This window comes from Eptatretus burgeri, chromosome 11 (genome assembly GCF_056783735.1).
Source record: "Eptatretus burgeri isolate ZD-2024b chromosome 11, Ebu_testis_v1, whole genome shotgun sequence".
Lineage (NCBI taxonomy): Eukaryota > Metazoa > Chordata > Myxini > Myxiniformes > Myxinidae > Eptatretus > Eptatretus burgeri.
In genome coordinates, this window is record NC_140971.1 from 98,055,805 (window position 1) to 98,068,304 (window position 12,500).

General features: G+C 30.4%; 1 protein-coding gene and 1 long non-coding RNA gene across 5 annotated transcripts in view; one reads left to right on the forward strand and one right to left on the reverse strand.

Annotated features, from left to right (window-relative positions):
• Window positions 1-12,500, forward strand: part of LOC147017726 (uncharacterized) — a 422,376-nt gene that overhangs the window by 357,199 nt on the left and 52,677 nt on the right. The window lies entirely within an intron of this gene.
• Window positions 12,398-12,500, reverse strand: part of LOC147017731 (uncharacterized) — a 3,004-nt gene continuing 2,901 nt past the window's right edge. Inside the window, exon 2 of the long non-coding RNA XR_015049611.1 lies at window positions 12,398-12,500. This exon is cut by the window's right edge and continues 1,586 nt beyond it. This is a non-coding gene — a long non-coding RNA (uncharacterized LOC147017731).

Below are 12,500 nucleotides of genomic sequence, written 5' to 3' on the forward strand. Positions count from 1 at the left end.
CCCAGTCTTTAAAGTGGTACTCTTTTGTTATTTGTAATTTATTGTAACTTTTTCTTGTCTTTTTTAACACATATGTAATTTGTACCATTGTACAAGTACAATGACACTATACTGCTTGAGTTTGGTGATTGAAATAAGAGTTTCATGTCTTATCTGATGTTTTTTTAGCTTATTTCACATTCTCTTGAGGAAAAATGTAATGATTTGAGATTAAACATAATTCTGTGAGTCATTGTAATCACTGGACAAAGTGTAACGTTACTAACCGTAACGTTACTAACCATGATTTTTGTTCCTAATTTTCAAACAAAGCTAGAATGAGAAAGGATATTTAGGGTAGCTATTGCCCTTAAAGCTAGAAATGAAAAAATAGAGTTGATATGTTTCAAGCTATACCAATTTTAGCAAACTTTTCATTCAAAGATGCTCATCAATTTTTCATGTCCTTTTTTTGTAACGTTACTAACCGGCATTAAAAGCAGTTCTTTCTTCTAGAATGTTTCATGAAATGATTTCATTCTTTGCTCTGTTCTACATCTAGACTAGGTTGATCTCTGGTGACATTGAGACTTTACATCCATCCACAGATAGAGAAAGGACTCTTATCTAAATAATGAGAATGTCCCTAAAATGTAACGTTACTAACTGCGGAATTGCCAATATATATATATATATATATATATATATATATATATATATATATATATGTATATATGTGTGTATATATATGTATATGTGTGTGTATATATATGTATATGAGTAGGGTAAGAATACTGATTCTGGCTCACTTTTCCCCATGTAAATGAATGGGGGATTTTCAGCGATTTATATTTTTTTTCCCTAAAAATAAATCCCCTTTTTATCCCAAGGTATATTTATTTGTCTCCCCTTTTAACTTGGAGGTTGAACCTCATTGAATTGAACACCTGGGGGTTGAACAGCTCACTCATTGAACCTATAAAGATTTGTTCATTCTCAAATTCCTTCAATAGTTTAATTTTCTTTGCACAATAATCCCCATCTAAAATATTGACAAACAAAACATTTGAATCTTTATATTTTTGAAGATACCCCATTTGTGCCATTACGAAATGATAAACTTCTCTTAATGCTCTTGTTTGACCACCTCCTGAGCCACAGGTTATTTTTTGTTAAGCCCCGCCCACTTTTGCTAAGCCCCGCCCACTTTTGCTAAGCTCCGCCCACTTTTCATAAGGTATTTTTTCTAACCCACGCCCACTTTTCCTAAGCTCCGCCCACTTTTCATGAGGTATTTTTTCTAAGCCACGCCCACTTTTCCTAAGCCCCGCCCACTTTTGCTAAGCTCCGCCCACTTTTCATAAGGTATTTTTTCTAAGCCACGCCCACTTTTCCTAAGCTTCGCCTACTTTTGCTAAGCCCCGCCCACTCTTACATCATTTTCAGTTCATCTCTGACTCACAAAGAAATCACTAGAAAATTACAGGATGTTATGGTTTTGAAAAATTTCCCAATGAAGGCTTGCCTAGGCTTGCCCAGGGAATTTCCAAAGGAAACCACACCCACCAGTCTTTCTCTATAAAAGCTTCAAACCCAGGCTCCATTTTAAACATTTGTTTTTGCTGGCAATGGTGTTCTGTGTGCTTGTCTCGAACTGTCTGTCTTCTATGGAACTAAACCTTCAAGTTGATGAACTGGATTCAAACCTCTTATCTATTGAGGTAAGATTTTTTATTTTCCTATTTTCAAACTTTGATTGAAGCATACTCATTTAATAATTAAATAACTTAATTAATACATTATTATTTTCTCTCACAGGAAATTGTGTCTGAAATACGAAATGAAAATACTGCTTTTGCTACAACTTGGGGGAAATTGTTGGCTTGGTTGAAGACCTTATGAGCGACCAAGACCTTGAGTGGGATGACTTTGGTGTTCCTTGGAACTCTCTGTCTTGTATGGAACTAAACCTTCAAGTTGATGAACTGGATTCAAACCTCTTATCTATTGAGGTAAGATTTTTTATTTTCCTATTTTCAAACTTTGATTGAAGCATACTCATTTAATAATTAAATAACTTAATTAATACATTATTATTTTCTCTCACAGGAAATTGTGTCTGAAATACGAAATGAAAATACTGCTTTTGCTACAACTTGGGGCGAAATTGTTGGCTTGGTTGAAGACCTTATGAGCGACCAAGACCCACAGAACGAGTTCGTCCTTGATGACCCAACCAAAGAGTTATACCTTGGAGACCAGCAAAATCCTGAAAAAGAGTTTTACAGCAATAGTACTCATTGTGAGTTATCAAGACAATACCCACTGAACAAGTTATACCTTGATGAGCCAGAATACAAGTTTTACCTTGGAGACTCACAAATTTTGAAAAAATCAAGAAATGAGTTCTGCCTTGATGGTTTAAATAACTACCTTGGAGACTCAGGAAAAGGGTTCTGCCAAGATGGTTCTAAATATGGGGCCTACCTTGGAGACTCACAAATTTTGAAAAAATCAGTAAATGAGTTCTGCCTTGATGGTTTAAATAACTACCTTGGAGACTCAGGAAAAGGGTTCTGCCAAGATGGTTCTAAATATGGGGTCTACCTTGGAGACTCACAAATTTTGAAAAAATCAGTAAATGAGTTCTGCCTTGATGGTTTAAATAACTACCTTGGAGACTCAGGAAAAGGGTTCTGCCAAGATGGTTCTAAATATGGGTCCTACCTTGGAGACTCACAAATTTTGAAAAAATCAGTAAATGAGTTATCCTTAAGAGACTTTGTAAGTTGGTTTTACTTTGAATACTTGAAATGTGGGTTCTGGATTGATAACTCACAATGTGATACATATCTTGGAAACTCAACGGGAATGTGGTTATACCTTGAAGACTTGGAAAGTTGGGTTTATGTTGGACACTTGAAACTTTTTTGGGGGCTTTTATTTATTTATTTATTTATTTATTATTATTATTATTTTATCTATTTATATTTTGGAGACTTTTGGAGTTGCTATCACTCTTTGGGATCTAAACCTATCGATGTAGTTCTTTGTCGGATGGTGCTTGATGGGAGCAAGATCAAGAAAGTTCTGGGAAGAAAGTGCAGGCTTACTCCCTCTTTCTATGTCATCAAACCTGAAAGCCTTAAAAGACAGAATTGGAAGAAGAGAAAAAAAAAAAAAACGTAAAATATATATATATATATATATATATATATATATATATATATATATATATATATATATATATATATATATATATATATATATATATATATATATAGGTGGAAATCTCATTTTGAAAAAGACTGTGTTGGGTGAGGATTGAGTTGGGGTTGAGATTTTGAATGTGAGGGTTGGGGTTGAGATTTTGAATGTGAGGGTTGGGACACACACACATACACATCAACAAACAAAAGTTAAGCCTTGACTATTCAGTTGAGGATTCTGTGTTTGGGGTTCACAGATCTAAGAACGTCCCCCTTGACACACATTATATACTGTTATACACCTCGGACTTGGCCCTCGAGTGTCCACAACGGTGTATAGTAGGAGGGAGTGAAGCGCCAACCTATTGCTCCCATTGCACACACACACACACAAACAAAAGTTAAGCCTTGACTATTCAGTTGAGGATTCTGTGTTTGGGGTTCACAGATGTAAGAACGTCCACCCCTTGACACACATTATATACTGTTATACACCTCGGACTTGACCCTCGAGTGTCCACAAAGGTGTATTATCTGCTTAGTTTTGTCTTTTGTAATTCCTGTGAATAAAATGAACCTAAAATCTCTTCCCCTTCCAAATCATATATTTTATAAGTCCAAGGAACTGTATCTATTACATCAACAATTTTAAAAAGTTCTTTCGTCCATCGTTCAGTAAAACCCTTTTCAAAAAGAAATATTCTAATTGAACACCTAGTCAATGAACAGCTAAAAATCAAGTCAATGAAAAGAAAGAAAGAATCACAATTGAACATCCACTCAATGAACTGTTAATATTCTAATTGAACACCTACTCAATGAACTGTTAATATTCTAATTGAACACCTACTCAATGAACTGTTAATATTCTAATTGAACACCTACTCAATGAACTGTTAATATTCTAATCAATGAAAAGAAAGAAAGAATCCTAATTGAACACCTACTCAATGAACTGTTAATATTCTAATTGAACACCTACCCATCAAGTCAATGAAAAAGAAAGAAAAGAATCAAGATGAACACCTAGTTAATGAACAGAAAGAAAGAATCCATATGAACACCTACCCAATGAAAAAGAAATAATCTAATCAATAAACTGTTAATATTCCAATTGAACACCTAGTTAATGAACTGTTAATATATTCTAATTAAACACCTAGTTAATGTACAGAAAGAATCCATATGAACACCTACTCAATGAAAAAGAAATATTCTAATCAATGTACAGAAAGAAAGAATCCTAATTGAACATCTACTCATCTAATCAATGAAAAGAAAGAAAGAATCACAATTGAACATCTACTCAATAAACTGTTAATATATTCTAATTGAACACCTAATCAATAAACTGTTAATATTCTAATTGAACACCTACCCATCAAGTCAATGAAAAAGAAAGAAAAGAATCAAGATGAACACCTAGTTAATGAACAGAAAGAAAGAATCCATATGAACACCTACCCAATGAAAAAGAAATAATCTAATCAATAAACTGTTAATATTCCAATTGAACACCTAGTTAATGAACTGTTAATATATTCTAATTAAACACCTAGTTAATGTACAGAAAGAATCCATATGAACACCTGCTCAATGAAAAAGAAATATTCTAATCAATGTACAGAAAGAAAGAATCCTAATTGAACATCTACTCATCTAATCAATGAAAAGAAAGAAAGAATCACAATTGAACATCTACTCAATAAACTGTTAATATATTCTAATTGAACACCTAATCAATAAACTGTTAATATTCTAATTGAACACCTACCCATCAAGTCAATGAAAAAGAAAGAAAAGAATCAAGATGAACACCTAGTTAATGAACAGAAAGAAAGAATCCATATGAACACCTACCCAATGAAAAAGAAATAATCTAATCAATAAACTGTTAATATTCCAATTGAACACCTAGTTAATGAACTGTTAATATATTCTAATTAAACACCTAGTTAATGTACAGAAAGAATCCATATGAACACCCACTCAATGAAAAAGAAATATTCTAATCAATGTACAGAAAGAAAGAATCCTAATTGAACATCTACTCATCTAATCAATGAAAAGAAAGAAAGAATCCTAATTGAACACCTAATCAATGAACTGTTAATATATTCCAATTGAACACCTACTCAATGAACAGAAAGAAAAGAATCAAGATGAACACCTACTAATCAAGTCAATGAAAAGAAAAAAAGAATCCAAGATGAACAGCTACTCATCAAGGCAATGAAAAGAAAAAAAGAATCAAGATGAACACCTACTAATCAAGTCAATGAAAAAGAAAGAAAAGAATCAAGATGAACACCTAGTTAATGAACAGCTAAAAATCAAGATGAACACCTAGTTAATGAACAGAAAGAAAGAATCCATATGAACACCTAGTTAATGTACAGAAAGAAAAGAATCAAGATGAACACCTAGTTAATGTACAGAAAGAAAGAATCAAGATGAACACCTAGTTAATGAACAGCTAAAAATCAAGTCAATGAAAAAAGAAAGAAAAGAATCAAGATGAACACCTACTAATCAAGTCAATGAAAAAGAAAGAAAAGAATCAAGATGAACACCTAGTTAATGAACAGAAAGAAAGAATCCATATGAACACCTACTCAATGAAAAAGAAAGAAAGAATCCATATGAACACCTAGTTAATGAACTGTTAATATTCTAATTGAACACCTACTCAATGAAAAGAAAGAAAGAATCCTAATTGAACATCTACTCATCTAATCAATGAAAAGAAAGAAAGAATCCTAATTGAACACCAAGTCAATGAAAAAGAAAGAAAAGAATCAAGATGAACACCTAGTTAATGTACAGAAAGAAATATTCTAATCAATGAACTGTTAATATATTCTAATTGAACACCTACTCATTTAATCAATGAACTGTTAATATATTCTAATTGAACACCTACTCATCTAATCAATGAACTGTTAATATATTCTAATTGAACACCTACTCAATGAACTGTTAATATATTCTAATTGAACACCTACTCATCTAATCAATGAACTGTTAATATATTCTAATTGAACACCTACTCATCTACTCGATGAAAAAAAGAAATAATCTAATCAATGAACTGTTAATATATTCTAATTGAACACCTAGTTAATGAACAGAAAGAAAAGAATCAAGATGAACACCTAGTTAATGAACAGCTAAAAATCTAGATGAACACCTACTCAATGAACTGATAATATTCTAATTGAACACCTACTTATCTACTCAATGAAAAAGATATATTCTAATCAATGAACTGTTAATATATTCTAATTGAACACCTACTCAATGAACAGAAAGAAAGAATCACAATTGAACATCTACTTATCTAATCAATGAACTGTTAATATATTCTAATTGAACACCTACTCAATGAACTGTTAATATATTCTAATTGAACACCTACCCATCAAGTCAATGAAAAAGAAAGAAAAGAATCAAGATGAACACCAAGTTAATGTACAGAAAGAAAGAATCCATATGAACACCTAATCAATAAACTGTTAATATATTCTAATTGAACACCTACTCATCTAATCAATGAAAAGAAAGAAAGAATCCTAATTGAACACCTACTTATCTAATCAATGAACTGTTAATATTCTAATTGAACACCTACTCATCAAGTCAATGAAAAAGAAAGAAAAGAATCAAGATGAACACCAAGTTAATGTACAGAAAGAAAAGAATCAAGATGAACACCTACTCAATGAACAGCTAAAAATCAAGATGAACACCTAGTTAATGAACAGCTAAAAATCAAGATGAACACCTAGTTAATGTACAGAAAGAAATATTCTAATCAATGAACTGTTAATATATTCTAATTGAACACCTAGTTAATGAACAGAAAGAAAAGAATCAAGATGAACACCTAGTTAATGTACAGAAAGAAATATTCTAATCAATGAACTGTTAATATATTCTAATTGAACACCTACTCATTTAATCAATGAACTGTTAATATATTCTAATTGAACACCTACTCAATGAAAAAGAAAGAAAAGAATCAAGATGAACACCAAGTCAATAAAAAAGAAAGAAAAGAATCAAGATGAACACCTACTTATCTAATCAATGAAAAGAAAGAAAGAATCCTAATTGAACACCTAATCAATGAACTGTTAATATATTCCAATTGAACACCCACTCAATGAACAGAAAGAAAAGAATCAAGATGAACAGCTAAAAATCAAGTCAATGAAAAAGAAAGAAAAGAATCAAGATGAACACCTACTCAATGAAAAAGAAAGAAAGAATCCTAATTGAACACCTAGTTAATGAACAGCTAAAAATCAAGATGAACACCTACTCAATGAACAGCTAAAAATCAAGTCAATGAAAAAGAAAGAAAAGAATCAAGATGAACACCTAGTTAATGAACAGCTAAAAATCAAGATGAACACCTACTCAATGAAAAGAAAGAACCCAATGAATACCTTTCTTTTCCCTCATATCTATTTACTTTTTCTTGTTAAAAAAGCTTTTTTTTCCTAAATAATTCACGTTTTTATCAAGAAAATATAAGCTAAAAATAAAAAGTGAATTCACCAATTTTTTGGTTTTAATTAAAAAATTGGTGAATTCACTTTTTATTTTTAGCTTATATTTTCTTGATATAAACGTGAATTATTTAGGAAAAAAGCTTTTAACAAGAAAAAGTAAATAGATATGAGGGAAAAGAAAGGTATTCATTGGGTTCTTTCTTTTCATTGAGTAGGTGTTCATCTTGATTTTTAGCTGTTCATTAACTAGGTGTTCATCTTGATTCTTTTCTTTCTTTTTCATTGACTTGATTTTTAGCTGTTCATTGAGTAGGTGTTCATCTTGATTTTTAGCTGTTCATTAACTAGGTGTTCAATTAGGATTCTTTCTTTCTTTTTCATTGAGTAGGTGTTCATCTTGATTCTTTTCTTTCTTTTTCATTGACTTGATTTTTAGCTGTTCATTAACTAGGTGTTCATCTTGATTCTTTTCTTTCTTTTTCATTGACTTGATTTTTAGCTGTTCATTGAGTAGGTGTTCATCTAGATTTTTAGCTGTTCATTGAGTAGGTGTTCAATTGGAATATATTAACAGTTCATTGATTAGGTGTTCATCTTGATTTTTAGCTGTTCATTAACTAGGTGTTCAATTAGGATTCTTTCTTTCTGTTTATTGAGTAGGTGTTCATCTTGATTCTTTTCTTTCTTTTTCATTGACTTGATTTTTAACTGTTCATTGAGTAGGTGTTCATCTTGATTTTTAGCTGTTCATTAACTAGGTGTTCATCTTGATTCTTTTCTTTCTTTTTTATTGATTAGATGAGTAGATGTTCAATTAGGATTCTTTCTTTCTTTTCATTGATTAGATGAGTAGGTGTTCAATTAGAATATATTAACAGTTCATTAACTAGGTGTTCAATTGGGATTCTTTCTTTCTTTTCATTGAGTAGGTGTTCAATTAGAATATTAACAGTTCATTGAGTAGGTGTTCAATTAGAATATTAACAGTTCATTGAGTAGGTGTTCAATTAGAATATATTAACTGTTCATTGAGTAGGTGTTCATCTTGATTCTTTTCTTTCTTTTTCATTGACTTGATTAGTAGGTGTTCATCTTGATTCTTTTCTTTCTGTTCATTGAGTGGGTGTTCAATTGGAATATATTAACAGTTCATTGATTAGGTGTTCAATTAGGATTCTTTCTTTCTTTTCATTGATTAGATAAGTAGGTGTTCATCTTGATTCTTTTCTTTCTTTTTCATTGACTTGGTGTTCATCTTGATTCTTTTCTTTCTTTTTCATTGAGTAGGTGTTCAATTAGTATATATTAACAGTTCATTGATTAAATGAGTAGGTGTTCAATTAGAATATATTAACAGTTCATTGATTAGAATATTTCTTTCTGTACATTAACTAGGTGTTCATCTTGATTCTTTTCTTTCTGTTCATTAACTAGGTGTTCAATTAGAATATATTAACAGTTCATTGATTAGAATATTTCTTTCTGTACATTAACTAGGTGTTCATCTTGATTTTTAGCTGTTCATTAACTAGGTGTTCATCTTGATTTTTAGCTGTTCATTGAGTAGGTGTTCATCTTGATTCTTTTCTTTCTGTACATTAACTTGGTGTTCATCTTGATTCTTTTCTTTCTTTTTCATTGACTTGATGAGTAGGTGTTCAATTAGAATATTAACAGTTCATTGATTAGATAAGTAGGTGTTCAATTAGGATTCTTTCTTTCTTTTCATTGATTAGATGAGTAGGTGTTCAATTAGAATATATTAACAGTTTATTGATTAGGTGTTCATATGGATTCTTTCTTTCTGTACATTAACTTGGTGTTCATCTTGATTCTTTTCTTTCTTTTTCATTGACTTGATGGGTAGGTGTTCAATTAGAATATATTAACAGTTCATTGAGTAGGTGTTCAATTAGAATATATTAACAGTTCATTGATTAGATAAGTAGATGTTCAATTGTGATTCTTTCTTTCTGTTCATTGAGTAGGTGTTCAATTAGAATATATTAACAGTTCATTGATTAGAATATATCTTTTTCATTGAGTAGATAAGTAGGTGTTCAATTAGAATATTATCAGTTCATTGAGTAGGTGTTCATCTAGATTTTTAGCTGTTCATTAACTAGGTGTTCATCTTGATTCTTTTCTTTCTGTTCATTAACTAGGTGTTCAATTAGAATATATTAACAGTTCATTGATTAGATTATTTCTTTTTTCATCGAGTAGATGAGTAGGTGTTCAATTAGAATATATTAACAGTTCATTGATTAGATGAGTAGGTGTTCAATTAGAATATATTAACAGTTCATTGAGTAGGTGTTCAATTAGAATATATTAACAGTTCATTGATTAGATGAGTAGGTGTTCAATTAGAATATATTAACAGTTCATTGATTAAATGAGTAGGTGTTCAATTAGAATATATTAACAGTTCATTGATTAGAATATTTCTTTCTGTACATTAACTAGGTGTTCATCTTGATTCTTTTCTTTCTTTTTCATTGACTTGGTGTTCAATTAGGATTCTTTCTTTCTTTTCATTGATTAGATGAGTAGATGTTCAATTAGGATTCTTTCTTTCTTTTCATTGAGTAGGTGTTCAATTAGAATATTAACAGTTCATTAACTAGGTGTTCATATGGATTCTTTCTTTCTTTTTCATTGAGTAGGTGTTCATATGGATTCTTTCTTTCTGTTCATTAACTAGGTGTTCATCTTGATTCTTTTCTTTCTTTTTCATTGACTTGATTAGTAGGTGTTCATCTTGATTCTTTTCTTTCTTTTTTCATTGACTTGATTTTTAGCTGTTCATTAACTAGGTGTTCATCTTGATTCTTTCTTTCTGTACATTAACTAGGTGTTCATCTTGATTCTTTTCTTTCTGTACATTAACTAGGTGTTCATATGGATTCTTTCTTTCTGTTCATTAACTAGGTGTTCATCTTGATTTTTAGCTGTTCATTAACTAGGTGTTCATCTTGATTCTTTTCTTTCTTTTTCATTGACTTGATTAGTAGGTGTTCATCTTGATTCTTTTTTTCTTTTCATTGACTTGATTAGTAGGTGTTCATCTTGATTCTTTTTTTCTTTTCATTGACTTGATTAGTAGGTGTTCATCTTGATTCTTTTCTTTCTGTTCATTGAGTAGGTGTTCAATTGGAATATATTAACAGTTCATTGATTAGGTGTTCAATTAGGATTCTTTCTTTCTTTTCATTGATTAGATGAGTAGATGTTCAATTAGGATTCTTTCTTTCTGTACATTGATTAGAATATTTCTTTTTCATTGAGTAGGTGTTCATATGGATTCTTTCTGTACATTAACTAGGTGTTTAATTAGAATATATTAACAGTTCATTAACTAGGTGTTCAATTGGAATATTAACAGTTTATTGATTAGATTATTTCTTTTTCATTGGGTAGGTGTTCATATGGATTCTTTCTTTCTGTTCATTAACTAGGTGTTCATCTTGATTCTTTTCTTTCTTTTTCATTGACTTGATGGGTAGGTGTTCAATTAGAATATTAACAGTTTATTGATTAGGTGTTCAATTAGAATATATTAACAGTTTATTGAGTAGATGTTCAATTGTGATTCTTTCTTTCTTTTCATTGATTAGATGAGTAGATGTTCAATTAGGATTCTTTCTTTCTGTACATTGATTAGAATATTTCTTTTTCATTGAGTAGGTGTTCATATGGATTCTTTCTGTACATTAACTAGGTGTTTAATTAGAATATATTAACAGTTCATTAACTAGGTGTTCAATTGGAATATTAACAGTTTATTGATTAGATTATTTCTTTTTCATTGGGTAGGTGTTCATATGGATTCTTTCTTTCTGTTCATTAACTAGGTGTTCATCTTGATTCTTTTCTTTCTTTTTCATTGACTTGATGGGTAGGTGTTCAATTAGAATATTAACAGTTTATTGATTAGGTGTTCAATTAGAATATATTAACAGTTTATTGAGTAGATGTTCAATTGTGATTCTTTCTTTCTTTTCATTGATTAGATGAGTAGATGTTCAATTAGGATTCTTTCTTTCTGTACATTGATTAGAATATTTCTTTTTCATTGAGTAGGTGTTCATATGGATTCTTTCTGTACATTAACTAGGTGTTTAATTAGAATATATTAACAGTTCATTAACTAGGTGTTCAATTGGAATATTAACAGTTTATTGATTAGATTATTTCTTTTTCATTGGGTAGGTGTTCATATGGATTCTTTCTTTCTGTTCATTAACTAGGTGTTCATCTTGATTCTTTTCTTTCTTTTTCATTGACTTGATGGGTAGGTGTTCAATTAGAATATTAACAGTTCATTGAGTAGGTGTTCAATTAGGATTCTTTCTTTCTTTTCATTGATTAGAATATTAACAGTTCATTGAGTAGGTGTTCAATTAGAATATTAACAGTTCATTGAGTAGGTGTTCAATTAGAATATTAACAGTTCATTGAGTAGGTGTTCAATTAGAATATTAACAGTTCATTGAGTGGATGTTCAATTGTGATTCTTTCTTTCTTTTCATTGACTTGATTTTTAGCTGTTCATTGACTAGGTGTTCAATTAGAATATTTCTTTTTGAAAAGGGTTTTACTGAACGATGGACGAAAGAACTTTTTAAAATTGTTGATGTAATAGATACAGTTCCTTGGACTTATAAAATATATGATTTGGAAGGGGAAGAGATTTTAGGTTCATTTTATTCACAGGAATTACAAAAGACAAAACTAAGCAGATAATACACCTTTGTGGACACTCGAGGGTCAAGTCCGAGGTGTATAACAG